This window comes from Triticum aestivum, chromosome 5B, assembly GCF_018294505.1.
Source record: "Triticum aestivum cultivar Chinese Spring chromosome 5B, IWGSC CS RefSeq v2.1, whole genome shotgun sequence".
NCBI lineage: Eukaryota > Viridiplantae > Streptophyta > Magnoliopsida > Poales > Poaceae > Triticum > Triticum aestivum.
The window spans coordinates 201,749,918-201,762,636 of NC_057807.1; positions in this window are offsets into that span (position 1 = coordinate 201,749,918).

A 12,719-nucleotide genomic window follows, 5' to 3' on the forward strand; every position below is an offset into this window, starting at 1 on the left:
GAATGGCAAACAAGTTGTCACTCCCGTGAAGAAGACCAAAGCTGGACCAAAGCCTGAAACTGAGTGCTTACACTGCAAAGGAAATGGTCACTGGAAGCGGAAATGCCCTGAATATTTGGTGGATAAGAAGGATGGCAAAGTGAACAAGGGTATATTTGATATACAGATTATTGATGTGTGCCTTACTAGTGTTTATAGTAGCCCCTGAGTATTTGATACTTGTTCGGTTGCTAAGATTAGTAACTCGAAACAGGAGTTACAGAATAAACTGAGACTAGTTGAAGGGGAAGTGACGATGAGTGTTGGAAGTAGTTCCAAGATTGATATTATCATCATCGCACACTCCCTATACTTTTGGGATTAGTGTTAAACCTAAATAAAATTTATTTGGCGTTTGCATTGAGCATGAATATGATTAGATCATGTTTATTGCAATACGGTTATTCATTTAAAATCAGAGAATAATTGTTGTTCTGTTTACATGAATAAAACCTTCAATGGTAATACACCCTATGAAAATAGTTTGTTGGCTCTCGATCGTAATGATACACATATTCATAATGTTGATGCCAAAAGATGCAAAGTTAATAATGATAGTGCAACTTATTTGTGGCACTGCCGTTTGGGTCATATCGGTGTAAAGCGCATGAAGAAACTCCATAAAGATGGATTTTTTGAATCACTTGGTTATGAATCATTTGATGCTTGCGAACTGTGCCTTTTGGGCAAGATGACTAAAACTCCGTTCTCCGGAACAGTGGAACAAGCTACTGACTTACTGGAAATAATACATACCGATGTATGCGATCCAATGAGTGTTGATGCTTGTGTCAAGTATCGTTATTTTCTGACCTTCACAAAATGATTTGAGCAGATATGGGTATATCTACTTGATGAAACATAAGTCTGAAATAATTGAAAGGTTCAAAGAATTTCAGAGTGAAGTGGAAAAATCATCATAACAAGAAAATAAAGTTTCTGCGATCTGATCGCGGAGACAAATATTTGAGTTACGTGTTTGGTCTTCAATTAAAACAATGTGGAATAGTTTCACAGCTCATGCCACCTGGAACACCACAACGTTATGGTGTGTCCGAATGTCATAACCGCACTTTATTGGATATGGTGCGATCTATGATATCTCTTATTGATTTACTGTTATCGTTTTGGGGTTATGCATTAGAGACAGCTGCATTCACATTAAAAGGGCACCATCTAAATCCGCTGAGACGACACCATATGAACTGTGGTTTAGCAAGAAACCCAAGTTGTCGTTTCTTAAAGTTTGGGGCTACAATGCTTATGTGAAAAAGTTTCATCCTGATAAGCTCAAACCCAAATTGGAGAAGTGCGTCTTCATAGAATACCCAAAGGAAACTGTTGGATACACCTTCTATCACAGATCCGAAGGCAAGATAATCGTTGCTAAGAATGGATCCTTTCTAGAGAAGGAGTTTCTCTCGAAAGAAGTGAGTGGGAGGAAAGTAGAGCTTGATAAGGTAATTTGTACCTTATCCCGAATTGGAAAGCAGTTCATCATAGAAATCAGTTCCAGTGATTCCTACACCAATTAGTGAGGAAGCTAATGATGATGATCATGAAACTTCAGATTAAGTTACTACAGAACCTCGTAGGTCTTCTAGAGTACGGTACGCACCAGAGTGGTACGGTAATCCTGTTCTAAAAGTCATGTTACTAGACCATGATAAACCTACGAACTATGAGGAAGCGATGATGAGCCCAGATTCCGCAAAATGGCTGGAGGCCATGAAATCTGAGATAGGATCCATGTTTGAGAACAAAGTGTGGACTTTGGTGGACTTGCCCGATGATCGGCAAACCATAGAAAAATAAATGGATCTTCAAGAGGAAGACGGACGTTGATAGTAGTGTTACTATCTACAAAGCTCGACTTGTCGCAAAAACGTTTTTGACAAGTTCAAGGTGTTGACTACAATGAGATTTTCTCAACTGTAGCGATGCTTAAGTCTGTCCGAATCATGTTAGCAATTGCCACAATTTATGAAATCTGGAAAAAGGATATCAAAACTGCATTCCTTAATGGATTTATTAAAGAAGAGTTGTATATGATGCAACCAGAAGGTTTTGTCAATCCTAAAGGTGCTAACAAAGTGTGCAAGCTCCAGCGATCCATTTATGGACTGGTGCAAGCCTCTCGGAGTTGGAATATACGCTTTGATAAGTTGATCAAAGCATATGGTTTTATACAGACTTTTTGAGAAGCCTGTATTTACAAGAAAGTGAGTGGGAGATCTGTAGCATTTCTAATATTATATGTGGATGACATATTATTTATTGGAAATGATATAGAAATTCTGGATAGCATGAAAGGATACTTGAATAAGATTTTTCAGAGAAATACCTCGGTGAAGCTGCTTACACATTGAGCATCAAGATCTATATAGATAGATCAAGACGCTTGATAAGATTTTTCAATGAATACATACCTTGATAAATTTTTGAAATAGTTCAAAATGGAACAGTCAGAGAAGGAGTTCTTGCCTGTGTTGCAAGGTGTGAAGTTGAGTAAGACTCAAGACCCGACCATGGCAGAAAATAGAAAGAGAATGAAAAGTCATTCCCTATGCCTCAGTCATAGGTTCTATAAAGTATGCTATGTTGTGAACCAGACATATTGTATACCTTGTTTTGAGTTTGGCAAAGGAATACAATTTTGATCTAATAGTAGATCACTAGACAGCGGTCAAGAATATCCTTAGTGAGGACTAAGGAGATGTTTCTCGATTATGGAGGTGATAAAAGAGTTCGTTGTAAAAGTTACATCGGTGCAAACTTTTACACTGATCGAGATGACTCTAAGTCTCAATCTGGATACATATTGAAAGTGGAAGCAATTAAGCTAGAGTAGCTCCATGCAGAGCATTGAAGACATAGAATATTTGCAAAATACATACGGCTTTGTATGTGACAGACACGTTGACTAAATTTCTCTCACGAACAAAACATGATCATACCTTTGTACTCTTTGGGTGTTAATCACATAGCAATGTGAGCTAGATTATTAACTCTAGTAAACCCTTTGGGTGTTGGTCACATGACGATGTGAACTATGGGTGTTAATCACATACAGATGTGATTATTGGTGTTAAATCACATGGTGATGTGAACTAGATTATTGACTCTAGTGCAAGTGGGAGACTGAAGGAAATATGCCCTAGAGGCAATAATAAAGTTATTATTTATTTCCTTATATCATGATAAATGTTTATTATTCATGCTAGAATTGTATTAACCGGAAACATAATACATGTGTGAATACATAGACAAACATAGTGTCACTAGTATGCCTCTACTTGACTAGCTCATTAATCAAAGATGGTTATGTTTCCTAACCATAGACATGTGTTGTCATTTGATTAACGGGATCACATCATTAGGAGAATGATGTGATTGACATGACCCATTCCGTTCGCTTAGCACTTCATCGTTTAATATGTCGCTATTGCTTTCTTCATGACTTATACATGTTCCTATGACTATGAGATTATGCAACTCCCGTTTACCGGAGAAAAACTTTGTGTGCTACCAAACGTCACAACGTAACTGGGTGATTATAAAGGTGCTCAAGATTAGGATTTGTCACTCCGATTGTCGGAGAGGTATCTCTGGGCCCTCTCGGTAATACGCATCACTTAAGCCTTGCAAGCATTGCAACTAATGAGTTAGTTGCGGGATGATGTATTACGGAACGAGTAAAGAGACTTGCCCGTAACGAGATTGAATTAGGTATTGGATACCGGCGATCAAATCTCGGGCAAGTAACATACCGATGACAAAGGGAACAACGTATGTTGTTATGCGGTTTGACCGATAAAGATCTTCGTAGAATATGTAGGAGCCAATATGAGCATCCAGGTTCCGCTATTGGTTATTGACCGGAAACGTGTCTCGGTCATGTCTACATTGTTCTCGAACCCGTAGGGTCCGCACGCTTAAGGTTTCGATGACAGTAAGATTATGAGTTTATGAGTTTTGATGTACCAAAGGAGTTCAGAGTCCCGTATGAGATCGGGGACATGACGAGGAGTCTCGAAATGGTCGAGACGTAAAGATCGATATATTGGACGACTATATTCGGACTTCGGAAAGGTTCCGAGTGATTCGGGTATTTATCGGAGTACCAAAGAGTTACGGGAATTCGCCGGGGAGAAGTATTGGGCCTTATTGGGCCATACGGGAAAGAGAGAGGGGCTGCCTAGGGCAGGCTGCGCGCCCCCCAAGGCCTAGTCCGAATTGGACTAGGGGGAGGGGCCGCACCCCCTCCTTCCTTTCCTTCTCTCCCCCCCTTTCCTTCTCTCCTACTCCTACTACATGGAAGGGCTCCTAGTTCTACTAGGAAAGGGGGAATCCTACTCCCGGTGGGAGTAGGACTCCCCTAGGGCGCGCCATAGAGAGGGCCGGCCCTCCCCCTCCTCCACTCCTTTATATACGGGGGCAGGGGGCACCCCATAGACACACAAGTTGATCTTCGTGATCGTTCCTTAGCCGTGTGCGGTGCCCCCTCCACCATATTCCACCTCGGTCATATCGTTGCGGTGCTTAGGCGAAGCCCTGCATCGGTAGAACATCATCATCGTCAGCACGCCGTCGTGCTGATGGAACTCATCCCCGACACCCTGCTGGATCGGAGTCCGGGGATCGTCATCGAGCTGAATGTGTGCTGAACTTGGAGGTGCCGTACGTTCGGTACTTGGATCGGTCGGATCGTGAAGACGTACAACTACATCAACCGCGTTGTCATAACGCTTCCGCTTATGGTCTACGAGGGTACATGGACAACACTCTCCCCTCTCGTTGTTATGCATCACCATGATCCTTGCGTGTGCGTAGGATTTGTTTTGAAATTACCACGTTCCCTAACACTAGGTGTATGGTGCAAAGAAGGAAGACAAGCATGCTTCACAAGAAGTATGTCAAAGTCTCCAAATATATGCGAGAATGCTATGGGGGCTATCTCATAAGCAAGATAAAAGCATTGTTGCACCCAATGCATGTCAAATCATCTAGGATGAGAGAGGCAACATATGGAGACATATGAAAAGAAGCAATAGCAATCATATGCAAAGCATGTAGATGGTTGTCATCAACTGCATGAAACAAGCAAGTATGAATCATTGGCGATGCAACATAAGCAAGCATATCAATCATGTCATGTAAACTAGTGCAGCGAAGATGCAACACACTAGGGGAAATCATGGCAATCATGTCATGTGAGCAAATAGAAGGTATATGAAATGCACATGACATATCGCAAGCACGAACACAAAGCAAGATCATAGTATCATCATAGGAATGGGTCATAAATGGAACATGGCAATAACAAGCAATATCTCCACCAAGCTTGCAAATACACATACAATTACAAGAATCAATCATCATGTGTAATGCAAAGCATGGGTCACAAATGCATGGCAAAGGCATAGGAATGAGCATAGCATGCAAAGTGAACATGGCAAGATGGGCATAGAATATGTAATTGATAACAACCGGTAACCATGTGAGGGCCATGTAGAAGAAATGCGCGAAGTCATTGCGCAATGGAAATGGTGTGAAAACCAATCCACGGGATGCCAAATCATCATTGCTCTCTGGAGCTCATTTCGTCAACTCATGGGATTGTGAGGTTGACAAGCATTCATGGGTACCTACACAAAAGAGACACAAAGCAAAGAAAGTGTGTGTGGTAAATGTACACATAATCCATCATGATGTGTATGTGCACATGTGAGTTAGCACAATATAAGCATCGCTCAAAGAAATTTGATGCATGGTATAAGAACATGTCATCCGTCATGAAAGAATAGTTATTATGTATAACACAATGGGGACACAAATTTAGTATACACATATATGGCACATCAATATCATTTTCATCCATGGGGAGCATATTGTGCACATAATTATTGGGATTATGCAATGGATGGAATTGATCAAAATCTCCTAACATGTATGAGGAAGCTATGGGGGTCTCCTCATGAGCAATATCGGAAACATCATATGGAGAAAATGGACAACATCCAAAACAATGCACATCCGAAGCTAGGTGGTCATGGCATGTCATATGAGATAAATGATGCAAAGGTATGATACGTCTCCAACGTATCTATAATTTTTGATTGTTCCATGCTATTATATTATCCATCTTGGATGTTTTATATGCACTTATATGTTATTTTATATGATTTTTGGGACTAACCTATTAACCTAGAGCCTAGTGTCAGTTTCTGTTTTTCCTTGTTTTTGAGTTATACACAAAGGGAATACCAAATGGAGTCCAAATGACCTGAAAATTGACGGTGATTTTTTATGGACCAGAAGAAGCCCGCGAAGCAAAAGAGTTGGGTCAGAAGAGTCTCGAGGCCACCACAAGGATGGAGGCCGCGCCCCCGTGTCTCGTCGTTGACTCGTGGACCCCCCTGACTTGTTCTCGACGCCAAAAAATCCTATAAACATAGAAACCACCAGAAATAAACCTAGATCGGGAGTTTCGCCACCGCAAGCCGCTGTAGCCACAAAAAAACCAATCGGGAGCCCGTTCCGGCACCCTGCCGGAGGGGGAAACCATCACCGGTGGCCATCTTCATCATCCCGGTGGTCTCCATGATGAGGAGGAAGTAGTTCACCCTCCAGGCTGAGGGTATGTACCAGTAGCTATGTGTTTGATCTCTCTCTCTCTCTCTCATGTTCTTGATTTGGCACGATCTTGATGTACCACGAGTTTTGTTATTATAGTTGGATCATATGGTGTTTCTCCCCCTCTATCTTCTTGTGATGAATTGAGTTTTACCTTTGAGGTTTCATTATTATTGGATTGAATACTATTATGGATTTGAGAACATTTTATGTATGTCTTGCGTGGGATACCCGTGGTGACAATGGGGTATATTGATTCACTTGATGTACATTTTGGCACTCAACTCGCGGATTCCCGAGGTGATATTGGGGTAATCTATGCATACAGGTTGTTGCACGTTTTCATTCTTGTTTCTCCAGTAGGAATCTTGGGGCACTCTTTGAGGTTCTTTATGTTGGATTGAATATTATGAATCTTAAGCTGTTTGATGCATATCATATAATTGACCCACAGATACTTGTGGTGACATTGGAGTATCTAGGTGACATTAGGGTTGATTGATGTGTGTCATCTGGTGTTATTTTACTACGATCTCTAGGGCTATTTGTGACACTTATAGGAATTGCTCAATATATTGATCGAAAATAATAACTTTGAGGTGGTTTTGTACCCTACAAGCAATTTCATCTTATGTTCTCCGCAATAGGAACTTTGGAGTGGCTTTTGTTGCACGTTGTGGGATTGTCATATGATCTATGTTATCATTGTTGAGAGAACTTGAACTAGTGAAAGTATGAACCCTAGGCCTTGTTTCTAAGCATTGCAATACCGTTTTTGCTCACTTTTTTTTACTTGCGACCTTGCTGTTTTTATATTTTCAGATTACAAAAACCTATATCTACCATCCATATTACACTTGTATCACCATCTCTTTGCTGAACTAGTGCACCTATACAATTTGCCGTTGTATTGGGTGTGTTGGGGACACAAGAGACTCTTTGTTATTTGGTTGCAGGGTTGTTTGAGAGAGACCATCTTCATCCTACGCCTCCCACAAACTGAATATTTTGTGTGATGAAGATGGAGCATAGCCAGACTATATGATTTTGTAGGGATAACTTTCTTTGGCCATGTTATTTTGAGAAGACATAATTGCTTTATTAGTATGCTTGAAGTATTATCGTTTTTATGTCAATACTAAACTTTTGTTTTCAGTCTTATAGATCTGAACATTCATGCCACAGTAAAGAAAATTACATGGATAAATATGTTAGGTAGCATTCCACATCAAAAATTCTGTTCTTATCATTTACCTACTTGAGGACGAGCAGGAATTAAGCTTGGGGATGCTTGATAAACCGCCATATGTACATGACTTGTATTGTAAGGCAAGGATAGTTAGAGACCGAGCCGGACACTGTTTATGAGCCGGCCGGGACTCTGAGAGTCGCTGGGCGTCAATCTCTGTATATAAAGGGACGACCCAGCGGCGGTTCAGGGCAAGTAACATCAGATCGAGGGCTAGGTCAAGCAATTTCGCTCCCTGGTAATCGAGACATAAGCAATCCCACTCAAAACTGGGTCGTAGGCTTTTACCTTCACCGTAAGGGGCCGAACCAGAATAAACCCCGTGTCCTTTGTCCCCATTAACCCCTTTAAGCTTCCTAGTTGCGTTGGCTCCACGACTAAGTCCTTTCACTAGGACATCTGATGTGACAATTCCACGACAGTTGGCGCCCACCATGGGGCCAGCGCATGGTGGATTTGAGTTCTTGAAGGGCAGCTTCGAAGGGCTCAAGGGATACGCTGGGCCGGATGACCAAGAGTCGTCGTGGCAAGATCTACATCGATGATGAAGGCTGGGGCCCCGAGGCCGGCTCAATTGAGTATGGGTACCGGGTCCCCTTCGGCGGAATCCACGTCTTCATCGGCAAGATCGACGAGCCGGACATCTGCACCGACCTCGTCAAGACGGCTCAGCATGCGAGACCCGCTCGGGCTCAGCCTGCTGTGAAGCGTGCCTTCGTGGGATGCATCCATGGAGGGGAACTTCCTGATGGATCTGTGTCGGCTGGTGAGACGGCCATCTACTCTGATGGCGAGTCGTGCATGGGTGAGACGGATTCATTGTATCAATTGCAAGACGGCGGGCCTGGGGGCTGTTCCGATGGCAGTAGTATTCCGGACCTCCTTGAGCCACCGAGCAGAGTTGGGATCTTCATGCCTGACACGCAACCCATTCAAAATTCTACAACTTCGGCAGCGATAACCTCCGGGTCAGCGGCAGCCGGGGCAGGAGGCCCTGTGCGCCCGCCGGCTCAGGTGCTGATGGATCTCATGGATAAGATGACCGTTCTGTTAACCACCGCAGTCAACCCGGCGGATCAAGCTCAACTTGATGCGGAAGTGGCACAGTTAAAGCTGGATATAGTACAAGCTAAAGAAGACCTGGAGGCAGAAGATGTCAGGATAACTGCAGAGCGGGCGGCTCTAGATGCTCAGGCTCAGCAGATTCAGTCGCAGGCTTTCCAACTCACAATGGATCAAAACACGTCCAACGAGGTCATGAGGAGAAGGTACCAGAAGAGTCAGTCCTGTCTGCCTCCAGTTTATGACCCTCGAAATCTCTTCCGAACGCCCGGAGCAGGGCCCAGTAACCCACCGGAGGTAAACCGGGTTGCAACACCCGGGGCTAGGACGCCGGTTCAGCCGCGTACGATGGAACCTCCCCGGATGAATACTGCTCCACCTCAGTATGTACCAACACCATCGGGTCATTATTCTAACCCGTTGGAGAACATGATCGCTGCGGCAGCACGACTGGCGGCTCTCCCGGTGGAGGGCGACTCTCCGACGGCGGTTGAAACTCTCAGGGTCAGACAACTTCTTCATACGGCTTTAGCACAGCAGGAGGCATACTCATATAGCTGGGACAAGATTCATTCAACCCCTCGTCCAAGCCGGAGCCCGAGTTATAGCAGGCATATGGATTCAGCGGCCATTTCAAGCAATGGCCGGTGCCACGACCAGTCGCGCGGGCATCACCCGGCGTGCGATGGAGCTCTTAACCTAGTGGATCAGGGAAGAATACGTCAAGAGGCTGAGCGGGCAGCTCAGCAGGCGGCTGAGCTGGCGGCTTACTACCCTTTTCCGGTTTATCCGATGACTTCTATTGAGGCAGGCGCGACCACCAGGACCGGATGAGTCCCCTGTCTGGTGCCGGCTCTGCGTAACGAGCATTTGCCCAAGGATTTCAAAGGGCCCAGAAAGGTGCCTAATTATACAGCCGACTTATGGCCTGGGGCGTGGATTGAAAGTTACGAGATGGCTATGGAGTTACTGGAGGTCAGTGATGCCGTGATGGCCAAGTACTTCACCATGATGTTGGATGGGACTGCCCGCACTTGGTTGAAGGGGCTGCCGCCTAATTCCATCGGTTCATGGGCAGAGTTAAAAGCCTGGTTCATTCAGAACTTCAAAGATACGTGCAAGCAGCCCATGTCAATTGTGGATTTGACTAATTGCAAGCAAGAGGAGGGTGAGTTCACGACCCATTGGGTGCGCCGGGTCAAGGCCGTAATACATTCGTCTGATAAGATGGATGCCGGCTCTGCAGTCTTAATGTTGGAGAAAAATTGCCATTTTTTGCCTCTGAAGAAGAAGCTAGGGCGGCTCAAGCGCGATTGTAATGTCATGGGTGATGCGGAGCATCCCACCATCATCGCCATGGACTCTACATCAACACATCCAACCCCACAAGGACCCATGACTCGAGCATGTGCAAGAGCTCTCGAAACCGAGGTGACTTCTCTCCTAAATGATATTTCATATGACGCTCTCGAGACATGGCTACTACCTAAGTCAGATACACTATGCATGATTAGGTGTCAAGAAGGACCTCCCGAGGATGCATGTGAAGATGGACAAGCTGCACATTCCACGGATGAAGAGAACCAGCCGAGAGGAACAAGTTCACCTCCCAGGCCCCGGACATCCGGCCCCCAGGCCCGGACATCCGGCCTCCCCCGGACATCCGGCCTCCAGCCCGGAAATCCGGCGCCTCGATCCAGAGAGCACAGAAGGGTGCACAGCCAGCCCGGACATCCGGGCCCCAGGCCCCGAACATCCAGCCTCCCACGAAGCCCCGGACATCCGGCCTCCAGCCCGGAAATCCGGCGCCTCAGTCCAGAAGCAAAACCGCCCAGCCCGGACATCCGGCGTTTTGGCCCGGACATCCGGCGCCTCGCGAAGCCCCGGACATGTGGCCCGACGCCCGGACATCCGGCTTCCCCTGCGTGTGCACAGTGAGGGGCCGCAACCCATGTACTCTTTCACCCCCGTAGACTATATATACTCCATCCCCTTCCTCTTTTGAAACTTAGCATTGGATTAGCTCATTTTGGTGTGAGAGCCTTTGCTCATCCACTTGGATACTTCTCCTCGGAGATCAGGACCTCTCTGGAGAAGATCCCCAAGCGGATTCAAGACCCCTCTCGAGGGAAGAACTTCAAGGCCTCCTCGCGGAGAAGAACGGTTCCGTTGTATCCTTTCCCTTTGTTGATTGTGGACCATGTGTTACCTTATGTGTGTGATGATCTAGCACTCGTGTAATCGATTCTTGTTCGGTTGAGTGATTTCCTCTCGTTTCCCTCGTGTTCCCCTTTGTGATTTCCGCGCATTTCTCGTGTTTCTCCCGTGGGATCCCTCCAAACATGAAAGATCGACGAATTAGGGTTCCGCCCTACATCATCTTGGTATCAGAGCCATGTTGATCACGTTTTTGGAGCCCCTACCCCGTGTTTTCTAGCTTGATTTTGTTGTTTTAGTCCTAAATCCGAAAATCCCCACCAAAAATAGCCCCAATTTTTTTTTGTGATTTGTTGGTGTGATGAAATTTTGTTGGATTTGGTCCATGGATTTGTGTTGCTGCATGTGGATCCATCTTTTGCACCTCATTATGCTAAATGTTTGACGCATACATCTTGGGAACAATATTACATCAAGGATGGTTATCTTATGAGAGCTAACAAATTATGCATTCCCGAGTCTTCTCTTCATTTGCTACTTTTGCAAGAGGCTCATGGAGGTGGACTCATGGGACACTTTGGACGTGACAAGACTTTCGCCACGCTCTCCAAGAACTACTTTTGGCCCAAGATGTTCCGCGACATCTCACGCTTCACCACTCGATGCTCTACATGCCGCAAAGCTAAGTCAAAAGCTCAATCTCATGGTCTTTACATGCCTCTTCCTATTCCTTATCAACCTTGGGAAGACATTAGCATGGATTTTGTACTTGGTTTGCCTAGAACTCAAAATGGAAAGGATTCCGTGTTTGTCGTTGTGGACCGATTTTCTAAGATGGCACATTTCATTCCTTGCAACAAGATAGATGATGCTTCACATGTTGCAAATCTCTTTTGTAGGGAAATCTTGCGCCTCCATGGAGTACCAAAGACAATCGTCTCCGACCGCGACGTCAAGTTCTTGAGTTACTTTTGGAAGACCCTATGCGCCAAGCTCGGAATCAAGCTCTTGTTCTCATCCGCATACCATCCTCAAACCGACGGCCAAACGGAGGTGACAAACCGGACGCTATCCACTCTCCTTCGCGTGTTGATCAAGAAGAACATCGAGGAATGGGAGGCGTGTCTACCCATCGCCGAGTACGCCTACAACCGCGCAAGACATTCGACAACCGGCAAGTCTCCCTTCGAGGTCATCTACGGCTTCAAACCATTGTCCCCATTGGACATTCTACCTCTTCCTCTCCAAGAGCGCACCAACATCGACGCAAGTGCCCGTGCAAGCTACATCAAGAAGATGCATGAAGATACAAGACACACCATCGAGCGCCAAGTACAACGACTAGCGACCAAGCTCAACATCAACAAGCAACCCATGATCTTCAACATAGGCGATCTCGTGTGGCTACATCTTCGCAAGGAACGCTTCCCCAATGAACGCAAATCCAAACTTCTACCTTGAGCCGATGGACCCTTCAAGGTGTTAGCACGCTACAACAACAACGCCTACAACCTCGACCTACCAAGCGACAAGTACAACGTGAGCGACACCTTCAACGTCAAAGACCTCTCGCCTT